Below are 13,480 nucleotides of genomic sequence, written 5' to 3' on the forward strand. Positions count from 1 at the left end.
TTCAGTAGTTAGACAATGTAAGCAGAGTATATATCTGATCCTCTATTCACAGCAAAACACTGGGAAAAAAGCCTGAAAATTTATCATGACAGTATAATAAAAATTTAGACAATATAAACCACTTTAAACTGCTATAAATAGTAGCTTCTACTTAAACTCACATGCGGATGAATTTTTCTTAGAATGGAGGGCAAGAGATTAAAGATGTTCTGCCGAAAAACAGGATTAAAAGATAGAGTTCAAATGTATATTTAGAGCTGGGAAAGATGAGGGATGGTAGTGATTATTTTAGAGCTCCACCAAGCACCTTTGTCCAATTACTCAAATGCTTTCTTTTTCCGAACAGCTTGGAGGAGTCCAGAGTTGCTGGCTGGCCTATGGAGCAGATGTAAATACTGTTGTTGGAGACTGTTAATCTTATTGTCTTTAAACTTGATATTCTGTAGAGTGAGAGAAAAATACTACCACGTATTCCAAAATGTTCAGTGCAGGTACAAGGTCTGCATTAACACATTGAGAGTTTGCGTCATAAGAATTTTGAAAATGTATTCTTTCACTTCACATTTTTCTTTCTCTCACCGAGACCCCAAGGTTGAGATTCCTCTTTCAGAAAAAAGTTGGGTTTTCTCCCTAAGGAGCCCATTTCCCTGATTGCTTCAACAGTCTAACCCTGATGTCTATTTCCTTGAATTCCCTACAACCCTGCGTGTGACAGTTTAAATTATCTAAAATATTTTGGTTAATGTGCAGGAATCTTCATAATGATTCTTTTAGCAAATACTTTTTATAAAGCTGATCATCTTCAAATCAAAATATTAGATGGTGTAAGAAAACTCCACCTGAAGGTTGCTGTACATCAGAAGGTACTCATGGGAAAGATTTAAATGATTACTAAGACCAAAAAACAATAATAGTAATAATATTAATAGGTTTTCCCTCTCCTTTTCAGTATAAGTGAAAAAAACCTATCAGAATAAAATGTTGGTAGGCCATGTTCAAACTTTCTCATTGCTAGAAGATGGTGGTTGGGTGGTTGTTTGTGTACTCAAGAATCCTCAGGTAGTTCCAGAATCTGGTTGCATTTTTTAAATTACATCAGCTTACAAAAGTACAAAACCCACCGCAGGGGATTTCTCTTCAGCACTAGAATAATTAACACAGTGGTAGTTATACCACTAGAGCAGTTATTATTATCATAATGAGTCAGCCCAATGTTTGCTTTAACAAACAAAAGGTTTGGGCCAACATAAAATTATTAGCTAGGCCCTTTCATTTAAGTCTTTTCACTTACTTAAATATTTAAATTAAAATCTTTTGAAATGCAGAAATAAATTTTAGTTTTAAAAGTTCCAAAACAAAAAGGTTTTCCACTTTTTTCTCTATGCTCTGAATTCATTAACATTTGTGTGTGGTTTCAGTCCTCATGAAACTCCTGTTCTGTATGAGTTTACAAGGTCAAAACGTTTCAGCAGATGTGTTTAAACACAGTGAACAAGTCAAATTTGTCTTCTTTTTGATAACCTAAGCAGATTGAGGGGGTTTAAACATTTTCTCCAGCTCTCAAATCATGTTGCAGCCTCTCCAGTTTCTCAACATCCTCTGCAAAATGCAAACACCAGAGAAGTCTATGATGTTTTTTTAGTATCCATCTCATGGATTAGGTTGAAAGTTAACAATCTGCTCCCTAGATTGTCAGGAGAACAGGATAGAAAACATAATATTGGGGAAAATTCAAAGTATCAAAAGATACTATAAACATAGTAAAACTAGTGGTCCTTTTCAGCTGAGGATGAGCACAGATGGTAGGAAGATTATGGCTGTGTCTGTGGACAGTGAAGCAAGTTTTCTTGAACAAGTTCAAGATTTCTGTGAACAAGTTCAGAGTATCCTACACATCTCTTTGAAGGTAGTATGAAGACTTGTATCTTTTAAACATCACTAATAGAGCAATGATTCCAGAAAGGTGGAGACTCATTTTCAGAAGCAAACTGTTGCTGAGTAAGGAAGAAGCAGTTTCTCCAAGGATTGTGATGCTGTGCATCTTGGGTCTCCCTGAGGAATGAAGGCACAGATACAGAAATGTGAAACTGCCCATTCTATTTGATCAAGCATATCTGCTTCAATCTCTACATCCCTGTGGATTAGATTCAACACAAACCATGTGCTGCCTTGAGGGCTCCGTGTGTGCTTACTGGTATTGCTATGTAATGGAAATGAAGGAGACGGCCTGGAAATCAGCACAGTGTGAAGCTTCTGGCAGAGGAAGGGGGAAGGGTGTAGTCTTCAGGCACACACTCTTTTGACAAGCCTGACATTAGTCCCATCTCCTGTGGCTCCTTTGGAGAACAGCTGTGGCACAGGCGTAAAAGAAAAAGCAAAGTCAACCACGAGAAACAGCCTAGCATTAGCATTCCAAATTTTATGTCCCAGTAACCCCACTAAACCCCACTACATTGATCTTGAAGACAAACACCTTCCTTCTGCACAGAAAAGTAGACCAGATTCCTACCACTGTTGTCAACCTTATCTTGATGGTGATGATGATGACTGTTATTATTAGTGGTGGTGATGTTCCTTTGATAACTTTATTTTTACACCCCTTTCTTTTTTTATTTTTTTTTCCTTTGGTCATCCTCTTCTGTTACAAATGCCCAGAACACACCATTAGGTACTGGAAAAGTCAATCTTCCAGACATGCCCTGACAGATGAAAAAGAGGCTGTTAGAGGAATAAAAATGGATATATAATTACAAATATACTGTTTGTTTATCATCATTCTTTTGGGGTCATAATGGAAAATGTGCATTTGTTAGGAGTGGGGCCCTTAAATTCTTGGATTGTGATCGCACTACAGTGTCAATTGCCCATGTCAAAGTCAGTCAAATCACCCAAATTCCTGGGTTTCCGTTCACTGCAGCAGACCATCTGGACCAGAAATGTCCACCAGAACACTTCCATTCCAGGAGGGGTAAAACATCTCAGGCAGGACTAAAAGGAGCATTTCAAAGAGCAGTGGCCACTAGAGTGGAAACCTAACCCCGGTAAAGACCATGAAGTATAGCAGGGCCAGGATTTCACCCCAGCCTCTTTTTCCCTGCTTTAAGTGTGTGATTTAGCAGGGGAAAAGTTCAATTGAAGGCACACAGTTAGGCTATACATACAACAAAGAGGCAGGGAGGGGGGAAAAAATGCAACACAAAGGATTACTTTAAAGTTAGACATCAGCTCCTTTAGCTTTACATAATGAAAGAAAGCACATAGGTTTCAACAGGATAAAAGCAGACTTTATTTTGTAAAGAGATCTCAGGATGAAACAAAAGGCTGTAATTGTATCTTCTATCTGCAAATCTGAGGTGGTGAAGGAAAAGAAAGTGGGTGGATGGTCAACAAGAATAGCTTGAAACCATGCTTTGTTAACAGAGTAAAATTAGCTTGCTGAGAACCTTTATTTTCCACATAACTTTTAACAGGAGCATTATTTTACATATCCCTATAGTAGAGACCCCATTTACAAATTTGCAACAAGTAACCACTGAACTTCAGCTAATTTTTCTGTTTTCTGTTTCATCTGCTTAATTAATGTCAATACATCTGAGGTGGGTTGGTAACACTTCTATCGCTGAAAGTTTGTCAGCATTTCCATTCTAGGCACCTCAGGCTTTCACACTGGCTTAATTTCACCCTGTGAAATCAAATCTGGAAAAGGTTTAGAGGAAAAAGTATTGTTTGGTTTTCAAAAAAAGCATTATTCATATAGTTCTGTTTGAAATGTTGGATGAACCAAATAAAATTAAAACAGCAGAGGATTCAATTCACATTTCCTTTTTGTTTGCTGGTTTTGGAAAATATTAAATGTCACAGATGGGTCAGACCAGATATTTGTCCAAGCTCAGCATCTCCCAGCTCAGAGAAAATTGATCCCCCTCTGCCCCTCCTGCTGTGCCTCTCAGCTACTGTCACAGCATTGTCTTACATGTTCATCATAGAAATGAGTTATGTGATTTCTCTTTTTTTTCTTTTATTGTTGCATCTTAGCAGATGAATACTGTACTTGACATCATAAAACCTGCTTCTAAGTGCAGTTATATTATTGTCGATTCATTGTGCCATGTCTGCAAAACATCTGTGGTGGGGCATGTGGGAACATACTTTTACTGCTGAATATTTCTTTTTGCCTGGTGCTTAACACCAAGGAAATGGTGAGACCTGACAGTGCTGTCATCCAAAACCAGAATTCACAATTCTGTTTTAAAAATCTGACAACTTCTCTCATTTTCTTTTCTAACCTTTTCCACAGTCTTCCAAATGCAAGATGCAGGCTATCCCTGTCATCCATTTCAAAACCTGATCAGTTTTTGGCTGGAACTTCCCTCTACAACTCCACTTTCAAATTCAGAAATAGAGATTTTCCAGTAATTTTTTAGGACTTTTCTACTTTGTGAAATAAATTTCATTATGACTTATGTAATGGCAGGTGTTCATCTCCCCTCACCTTCTTAATGCAGGAAGCATATGGGGCATTACCCACAATAATAACCCCACTGAATGTGTCTACCAGCAAGGATGACTGGAAAGCCAACTGGCCAGCCTGGAGTTCCTTTCATAAGGGAAATTCCGTGGGAGTTATGGGGCTTGTATAATAATAGCCTTATTCTACAATATTTTCCTATATGAACTTCATGTTCAGGTTATGGACTTGGGAAAACATTTTTTTAAAGAAAGAAGTAAATGTTTCAGAATAGCAATTCAAGAACACATCAATTCAGATTTAATTTCAAATTGTCATATTTTGGGGATTACAGAGTCAGACTCTTGATCTTATCAGACTGTATTTTTCACACATTTCATTCATTTTTTAAGTGTATTATTTCATTTAAACTTATTTAGCAGATCCCTCTTTGGAGCAGGAAATCCCAACATTATTAAATTCAAGGACTCAAAGAAAGGAAGGTAGAAAAAAATACGTTATTTGGAAAAATCTGTTGATTAATATTGAAGGGCTCTTGAACCAATTTAAAATTAAGATTAATCTGAATCCATATAATATATGGAAAATCATTCTAAAATTGAAACTTGAGAAACTGTATTTTAATCTTGAAAAGTTTTATTTCTTCTGCTACACCAAAGTGAATATGTATTTGCACTCTGAATTATACACATGACTCATCCTCCAAATAATTTTTAGAGTATTCATTAACTGTACAGGAATACCTTTGAAACATTTTTATGAGCATTTTTTTGCAGTACAAGAGTCACACTGTAAAAATTCAATACAAACCATATAATATTGTCAAATGTTAGGGGGTTTACAGTGCTTCATTTTTTCTTGGAATATTTCCAAGGAATTTTTTTCCTTTCTAATTTCCCTTTCTAATTTAACACATCAGTCAGTCTTTTCTTCTTCTGTGGTTTTAGCCAAACTGCTTCCCAGTCCAGAGTGTGTGGTGCTGTTTATACTCTGCTCTCAGACTGGGACATGGAAATCCATTTCCCTGATAGTGGGAAATACAGGATTTCCACTGCTCAGTGGAAGTGCTATTCTGAAGAAAGTTTCTTGCTGGGCCAGACAATGCCCCTGCACTACACAGCACAGGGTGAAGATTGACCCAAATGCATAGATTTCACCATGCTTTCCATAAAATTTTATTACTGTCCTTCTAGCCAAGAAATATTTGCCAAGCAATCACTGAGATAACATATGAAGAGAACATGAAAACTATTATTTGTTTTCCCTTTTCTCAAGTCCAAGAAAAATTAAAAGTACAAAATGGACAGAAAATAAGGATGCATAAAAAGTAAATTATTAAATTTAAAATGGATATTGAGAGCTACTCACAGATATATATTAGCACAGCTGTGGATCTTGTGGTCACAGACTGTGAGTTGGGGTAAATATGACTTCCAACTGCTACCATGTTCCTGTAACAGGGAATGCTGCACCACCAGACAACCCTCTGCAATGGGACTGAAATTATAGTAATAAACTTGTGCAGAGGTTTACTGATATAATGCTGCCAAAAAACCTTTCTAGTACAAAATCCTGTATTTTCAATCGTATATAAGTTTCCTCCCATTATATGTGCTCAGGCATTGTAACAAAGATTTAAGTGCTATACTGGAAGAGGGTTGAAAATACTTCTATTTTCTTAAATCTTTGAAAAATTATCTTAAACCTCTGTGACACATACTGACCATTTGGAGACAATACCCTTTAAAAATGAGAAGTTTAAAGGCCCTTGTAAGTGGGGAGGAAGAAGTTAAAAAAAACGCAACATAGGACTTCTAAGTGTTTCTGTATAAACCATGCTCTGCCTAAGGGTGCAAGTAGTGCTCTGATCTGAGCTTCTTTTGCCTTTTCCCAACATTATAAAGAGTTCCCAACAACCATACAACAAGACCAGGACCATGTTATATTTGAGTGTAGTGAATAGCTGTAGCCACAAAGACTGAATTGTATCTTGACGCTAAAACTTAAGCTTTTTTCAGATGTCAAATTTCACTTCTATAAATGGTTTAGCTGTTGCTTCATTATAAGAGTTCAGTAACACATATGATGTGTTTACAGGGAAAATGCAATAGAAATTTGTTTAATCTACTTTAAACACCAAGCATGTACTGATTCAATAAAGTAGTAACAATAAAAGGAACCATAGATTTCAGAAAGCAGCAAGAATAGTACAGTGTGACTATAAAGATTCCTCTTGACAAACTCTGCTCTCACACAAATCAATACCTCTGTATGAATTGTCATTGCATTGCATTTTAAACAAAGAGCTTTTTATCCCCTGAACTTTTCTGGATCTACTTACTGCAATATTAAGCAGAATATAAGTTCACCTCACGATTTCCACCATTTTTAACATTTGATGGTCTTATTTCAGGCATGCAGAACAGAGAAATCAGGTTATCATCAGGATCAAAGATTAAGAAGAACATAAATTGTTCACAGAAGCTAGAAACTAAGATTGCTTGCTAGTTAAACACCACAGCATTAAAACTTGTGTTAGGACTCAAAAATGGTAGCATATGTACTTGATGGGAAGTGGTCACAGCACCAAGCATTTTCAAGGAGTATCTGGATAAGGTTCATACCCATATAGTTTAGTTTTATGTAGTCCTGCAAGGAGTCAGGAGATGGACTTGATGATCCTTACAGGCCCTTCCAACTTGAGAGATTCTGTGACAATATCAACTCACTTTTGAAAGAAGCTACTGCAGAAGTGTTCAGTAAGGCACAAGTTGTATTTTAAGCAGCTGTCAAATTATCACCTATCAGTCACCTGACATGCTTGGTCCAACCACTGTTTCTAATCCACTTACAAATACTGGTGAAATAAATATGCAGGGTCAGATGATGTTCTTGCAAGTCACAGAATCACAGAATGGGTAAGGTTAGAAGGGACCACAATGAGTACAACTTCCCTACTCAAGAGCCATACTAGAGCATGTTAGAGGGAATTGCATCCAGATGATTCTTGAGTACCTCCAATGAGGGAGACTCTGCAACATCTCTGGTCAATCCATTCCCAGACATGATCATTTGTGGTCACTTCCTCAGATTCAGGTGGAATTTACTGTGCATCAGTTTCTGCCTGTCCCCTCACTAAGACGAACCGGGAAACATCCTTTTGACACCCTCCCTTCAGATACTCATAGACATTGATGAGGTTCCACCTCAGATGTCTCTTCTTGAGGTGAATAGGCCCAGCTCCTTCAGGCTTTCTCCATAAGAAATGGTCCAATCATCTTTGCAGACCCGCTGAATGCGCTCGAGGAGCTCCATGTCTCTCTGGTGCTGAGGAGCCCAGAACTGGGCACAGCACTCCAGATGTGGCCTCACCAGGGCTGAGCAGATGGGCAGGAGTAACTCCCTCGACCTGCTGGCAGTGCTCTTCCTAATAGAGCTCACTGGCCTTTTAGCAACAAGGGCACACTCTGGCTCCTAGGCAGCTTGCTGTCTAACAACTGGACAACAGCTGGATTCCCACCTGAAATGTGTGATGTTTTATATCTCTGAGCATTCTCATCTGGATATTTGGGCTTTACTAGTCTAATTCTTGAGGATTAGAAATATACTGGTAGATATCCAGCCTCCTCAGATCCAGTCCCAATGAACTCTTGCAGCAATGAGTTCCACCAGCTAACCATGAATTGTATGAAGAAATATTTCCATGTGTCACTTTTCTTTCCAGTTGCTGGCAGGAAATCACTCTGTTTTCCCTTCTTTATTTCAGCCAGTTGATCTTTCTGCTGAACAAGGTGATCCACCCAGACCTAGCAGCTGTGACTTGCTGTGATTCACACAGAGAGGAATGTGGTGATAAATGGGATTTTTCAAGTTAGAAGCAGTTCCGTGAGTTTGGAGGGCTGATCGACAACATGCACCATGGCTTTCTTTGCAGTCAGATTCTGTAGTAACCTGTAAAACTAGTTTGCACTTTGGAGGTGGGTGAGTTAAGTGTCATTGAGGTACTTTTTTAAGTGTCACAGGTATTCTTAAAATACTTGTCTGTATTCTTTTGATGAACTTTGCCTGAAGACTGTAAACATTCCTGCATAAGAAGAGGTCTCATTAGCAGATTGTCAGCAATTGTCTTGGAAAGAAAACAAATGTAAAATCTTCATGGCTTGAAGGAAGCAGTGTTTTTTTTTGTTTTGATTTTATTTTAAAAATTTTTTTCTGGTGCAATGAATGTGCTGATGCTTTGGTTGCTTTTTCGGTTTATGACAGTATGTGTTTACCACACTTTCCCCAGTGACATTATGAAACAGCTATTTTTTTATGATACTAGGAAGTTAGGAGGTTTGCAAGGCAAAATTTGGATGCTTACAATGACACTGTCTGTTTTATTCTTATTTTTTTAAGATGAAATTGTCCTCTAAGGAGTTTATTCACATGCTATATATTTGTTGAAAGATGTTGTGAAATCTGGCTTAGTCAGTAGCATGACCTGATTCAATTGCTCTCCCCATGTCAGGCCAACTAATGTTACTGGTCTTTATTAAGTGACTAACAGTGCTATATTAACTTTTATGCATTTCTACCACAAGATATAAAACACAGGTAAAATCACAGAAAATAAATTCATCCTGGAAAACACAACATACATGGCAAATGTTCATCCTATACTTGAGAGTTTAATTATGCATACTTTTATTCCACATGCTTTTGTGTATAAGGTGTCCATTATGTGAGCAAATTTTTTCCAAAATATTTTTAAAGGTTTTGCCCTTTTGTTGTTATGGAACATTTGAAGGAGACAAGCCTGGAGTCTCTTTTTGTTTTTCTTCCAAGGAATAGACAGTTATACAAAACTATTTTTCTTCAGTCTTACTCAGGAAAATTTTAAAAACAGCGTTAACTGAGTAATAAGTGCAAAATTGAACAAAAACATTAAAAAGACATGCATTAGAACATTCTGAAAATGAAAAAGAAATATATTAAAAAACAAACAGGAAGTTACAGATAATACAAGACATTAATGGGTTTTTAAAAATTAATTGTTGGTAGTTATGTAGACAAAACTTTTTCTATATCTACTAATCAGTGGGAGTATGGATAACCTTTTCCTAAATTTTATTACATTTATTTTGGCCTCATACCACAACTGCTGTCAGCAAAGGCAGAAAGCACACATGGCTGTTCCGCTCCCAGAGATACCATAGCAGCTACTGCACCTGATATGACCTAGCTTTGCCTGACAGGAGTGATCTTTGCATGCCCACAAACTCTGCTATTGATTTCACCATGTTCTTTTCCCAGCAACTTGACACTATGGAGAGCTGGCACCATTGAAATCTTTCAGCGTGGAAGCTCTTCATCACCAAGGTAAATAAGGAAGCTACAGATTCAAGAAAAAAAAAAGCCTGTAGCATGTCAGCTTTTAATTATCTCAGTCCTGTAGTGACTGCTAATCTCCTCACCCTGAGCCTTACTGTACCTGCTGGTTTCTGCTTGGTGTATGTGAAAGGAACCCAGAGACAGAGAATCCTTTTCCAAGACATGCTGTTGCTGACTTTCTGTTGTAGACCCATCAATCCACCCCATCTTAAGGGTTTAAATGCACAGAAATGCTACATTTATCCACATTCCTGTGATACTAAAATATGTGTTATATTTAGCCTTTTTATGTTAAATGAAGAGTAACCCCTAGGAAGACTTGGTAGCCTGTCTTTCATTGGTTAGAGCCGATTTTCCCTCAATGAATTCAAAGTCCATTTGCTATTTTAAGGGAACCCAATAAGATTTTATTCTGTGGGAGGGCAGTACAGTTGGGAAAGAGTGAGGTTTGACTTGCAGCCAGAATTAGCCAGAGAATTTCTGGATTTTGGCTCTACTTGCTGTAAAAGCAGATTAGTCTACACTGAGAGATTTATCAGTGCCTGCACAAAATTAGAAAACCAAATCTGTTTATGGTGAAAACTTTATCATGTCAAAGCCTGCTTAGGTGACCCTGTGCAATCCACCACTACCTGTTTCCCTCAGAGATCTGATGAGGGGATCACAGCAAAGCACCAGAGAAGTCATTTGTTTTGGTCCCTTGGATTAGCTTTCATAAGCACATTGAAATGAAAACAAAGACAGAGAAAGAACAGAAAAAGTCTAGAACTTCATTCCCTTCATTGTTTCTCCACAGCCTAGCAATTATTCAAGAGATAAATGACTGAATTTTAATATAAATGGCAAAGCATGTATCCAGTAATATTTGTGAATGAGCTACAATTATGAAACTGGTTTGATGTCTCTGATTTTTTGCCAAACCTCTTCCAGGCCGACTATTTTTGTCATGGGAATTGGCCATAAACATTTTATGCTTAAGCATAAATTTAAGATAATTTATTTTGGATTTATATAATTATGTCTCATTTTAGCTCGTGCTATTTTCCTTATTTAAAACAGTACAAATCTCAGCAGCATTTGACTTAGTAAAGAAAAACATGGAGGTTCTATGGATAGTGAGAGTCATACTTTTTTAAACAAAAAAGCTGTGTGCCTATGTCAGTACTATTGAAAAATGTTTTGTGTCATAGTAGTGCATAAATAATAATTAAATCTTAGTCTGCTCTAAGGGATTTCAATCATAAGTTCTGTAGCTTTTTTTCCACATTTCTCACACAATTTGTATATTTTTGTTTTATACTATGTAACTTTTAAAAGAATAAATGTATTTGCATATATAAGTCAAATTTAGAAATGAGAAACATGAGAAAGCTATTTCATGGAAACAGCATCAGGAAATTGTGGAGAAATAAATATTATATCTCATCTCTGACCATGAGGTCATACTACACCCAGTTATGAAAAGTCATGTTTATAAGCTCCTACCTCTGTGGTTTGGAAGGAAGGGGAGGGTATTCTCAGTTTGCACGCTGCAAATCACAAAAACCAAGGGATTCACTCTTATGGGAAGAAATTTGTGAGTTATATCAGTCTAAAACTGGATACTACTTCTAAAACCAGGTTTACATTATTAAAATACATAAATAAATAAATACATAAATAAACAGAAAGCTACACAGGGACATGAGGAAGAATTTATTTGCAATGTAGCAAGAAACCCTCAGATCAAGCAGCTTCTTTTCAAAGTGTGATTGTGGAATGTAGCAGCTGCTCAAGATTCTGCTAACTGCAGAAGATTCATGACCAGTAGATTAATTTACTTTTCACCAATTATAACTAATCTTACATCAGACTGTTTACAATTTCTCTGCCATCTACACACATTAGCACCAGGTTAATGTGCAAACCATGCACTAAATTATGTCCTGGATAAATCTCTCCCGCTAAATACCACAGTCCTTGTCCCTGCTTCCCGAGAATAACCTTTGATCTTCACATCAACAAAAAAATAATTACTATCTTTGCCCAACCCAGGACAAGCAATTTCACTCCTAAATAAGTGCACAGCTGGAGACAGATGTGTTCTTCTCTCTGGGCAAGCCCTGCAGGGTCTTCCACAAGGCTTTATATCATACTTGTCATTCGTTTATCAGGATCCAAATGTTGTACACTGAAAATGTGAGTAAAACATTCTCAGAATTTCAAACAATAACAAATCACAATGGGGGAGGGGGAGAAAAAGCTGCAGGAAAAAATAGAAGTCTCCCAGATGTGCAAACTTAAGTAGCTGGATTATCAGAAAATGCACTCCAAAAGTTACTTTTTTGACATCTTCAGCAAAAGTTGATTCAAGGAATATATTATCAAATTTTAAACTCAGTGCCAAACTAATGAAAGAATGTTTCAAATCTTCCTTTAGCATGCACAAAGACTCTGGACTATTCTGTTCAGAGAACTCTTGGAACTCTTTTTTTTCCCCCTCCCCAACAAACTGGTATTTTCTGATGAAGACAAAGAACTCCTTATATCTTTTGTTTCTTCAGTTAAAGAAGATTTTTCTTTGAAGCATATGTGTTAATGTGTGATTCTGATTTCCCCTTCTATCTTCATGTCTCTTTTAGGTACTCTGGGTTTTTTGTTCATTATTCATATAAAAGATTGTATCATTTTTGCTACATTAAGAAAAAGAAAACTAAACAAGCAATATCATTTAGGGAAATGATTTATTTCAAATAATTTTGATGGTACAATAAAAAGAAAAAAATTAAAGGAGAACAAAAATAGAACATATAGATGAAAAGAAATATTTTAAACAGCAACTTGTGAAGTTCAATATCACAATAAATATGAATATTACAATCAATTATATGCCTACTGATATATGATTTATTAAAGATTAATGAACATAGCTGTATATCCTAAAAGGAATATAAAAACCTTTAAGCCAATTTAATGAGCCAACTGATATTAAACAAAACTTTAAACCATGTTCTGAGATCAAATGTCATATGAATTTGATCCAATATAACATGTGCAACTCAAAATGAAAAAGAAACATGAAGCTAAGTAGTCTGGATAGTAAATGTTTTTCTTTCAATTCAGAAATCAGTAGTATTCAATCAGAAACTATCAATCACGTCTAAAACAGGGAAGAATTGACCAATTTTACTTTTTTTTTTCTGTTCTTTGTAACTATTTATTTTGTCTTCAGTCTTCCCCGGTCTCTGCACAGTCCTGGATTGCTGCTCCTTTGTTCATTATAACCATTTCCACCTGACAGTGGCACCTCTCCCACCTCTCTTAAAATATCAGGGTGAAATCAAGTGGGAATGCAATCTGGAGGGGAAAAAAGTGAAACAGCAAATTACCTTGTTCAATTGGCCACTTTTTCTATACTCCACTATTTGAGAAGTCTAGATAGATCAGCCTTCTCTGGCTGAAATAAAAAGGTCTAATCCTTGCTGAATATTCTTTTTCATCCTTGGTCTGTTGCCCTCTGTAGATCCATATTAATGAATAAAATCACTGAGGGCTCACCCTATTGCTCCAAGGACAGATGGATTGGCAGGGTGATATCCACAGAGCTGACTCCACTGTGTACTTGTCTCCCATGCAGGATGGCCTCACCCTTCCTGCCTG

At 36.8% G+C, this 13,480-nt stretch overlaps 1 long non-coding RNA gene across 2 annotated transcripts in view; it reads left to right on the forward strand.

The window, feature by feature from the left end:
* Window positions 1-12,676, forward strand: part of LOC140683659 (uncharacterized) — a 47,826-nt gene extending 35,150 nt beyond the window's left edge. For both annotated transcript variants that reach the window (XR_012054887.1, XR_012054886.1), the window contains exons 2-4: window positions 347-388; window positions 8,235-8,445; window positions 9,764-12,676. This is a non-coding gene — a long non-coding RNA (uncharacterized lncRNA). The remainder of the gene's footprint in view (window positions 1-346; window positions 389-8,234; window positions 8,446-9,763) is intronic.
* The last annotated feature ends 804 nt before the right edge of the window (window positions 12,677-13,480 follow it).

This window comes from Taeniopygia guttata, chromosome 3, assembly GCF_048771995.1.
Source record: "Taeniopygia guttata chromosome 3, bTaeGut7.mat, whole genome shotgun sequence".
NCBI lineage: Eukaryota > Metazoa > Chordata > Aves > Passeriformes > Estrildidae > Taeniopygia > Taeniopygia guttata.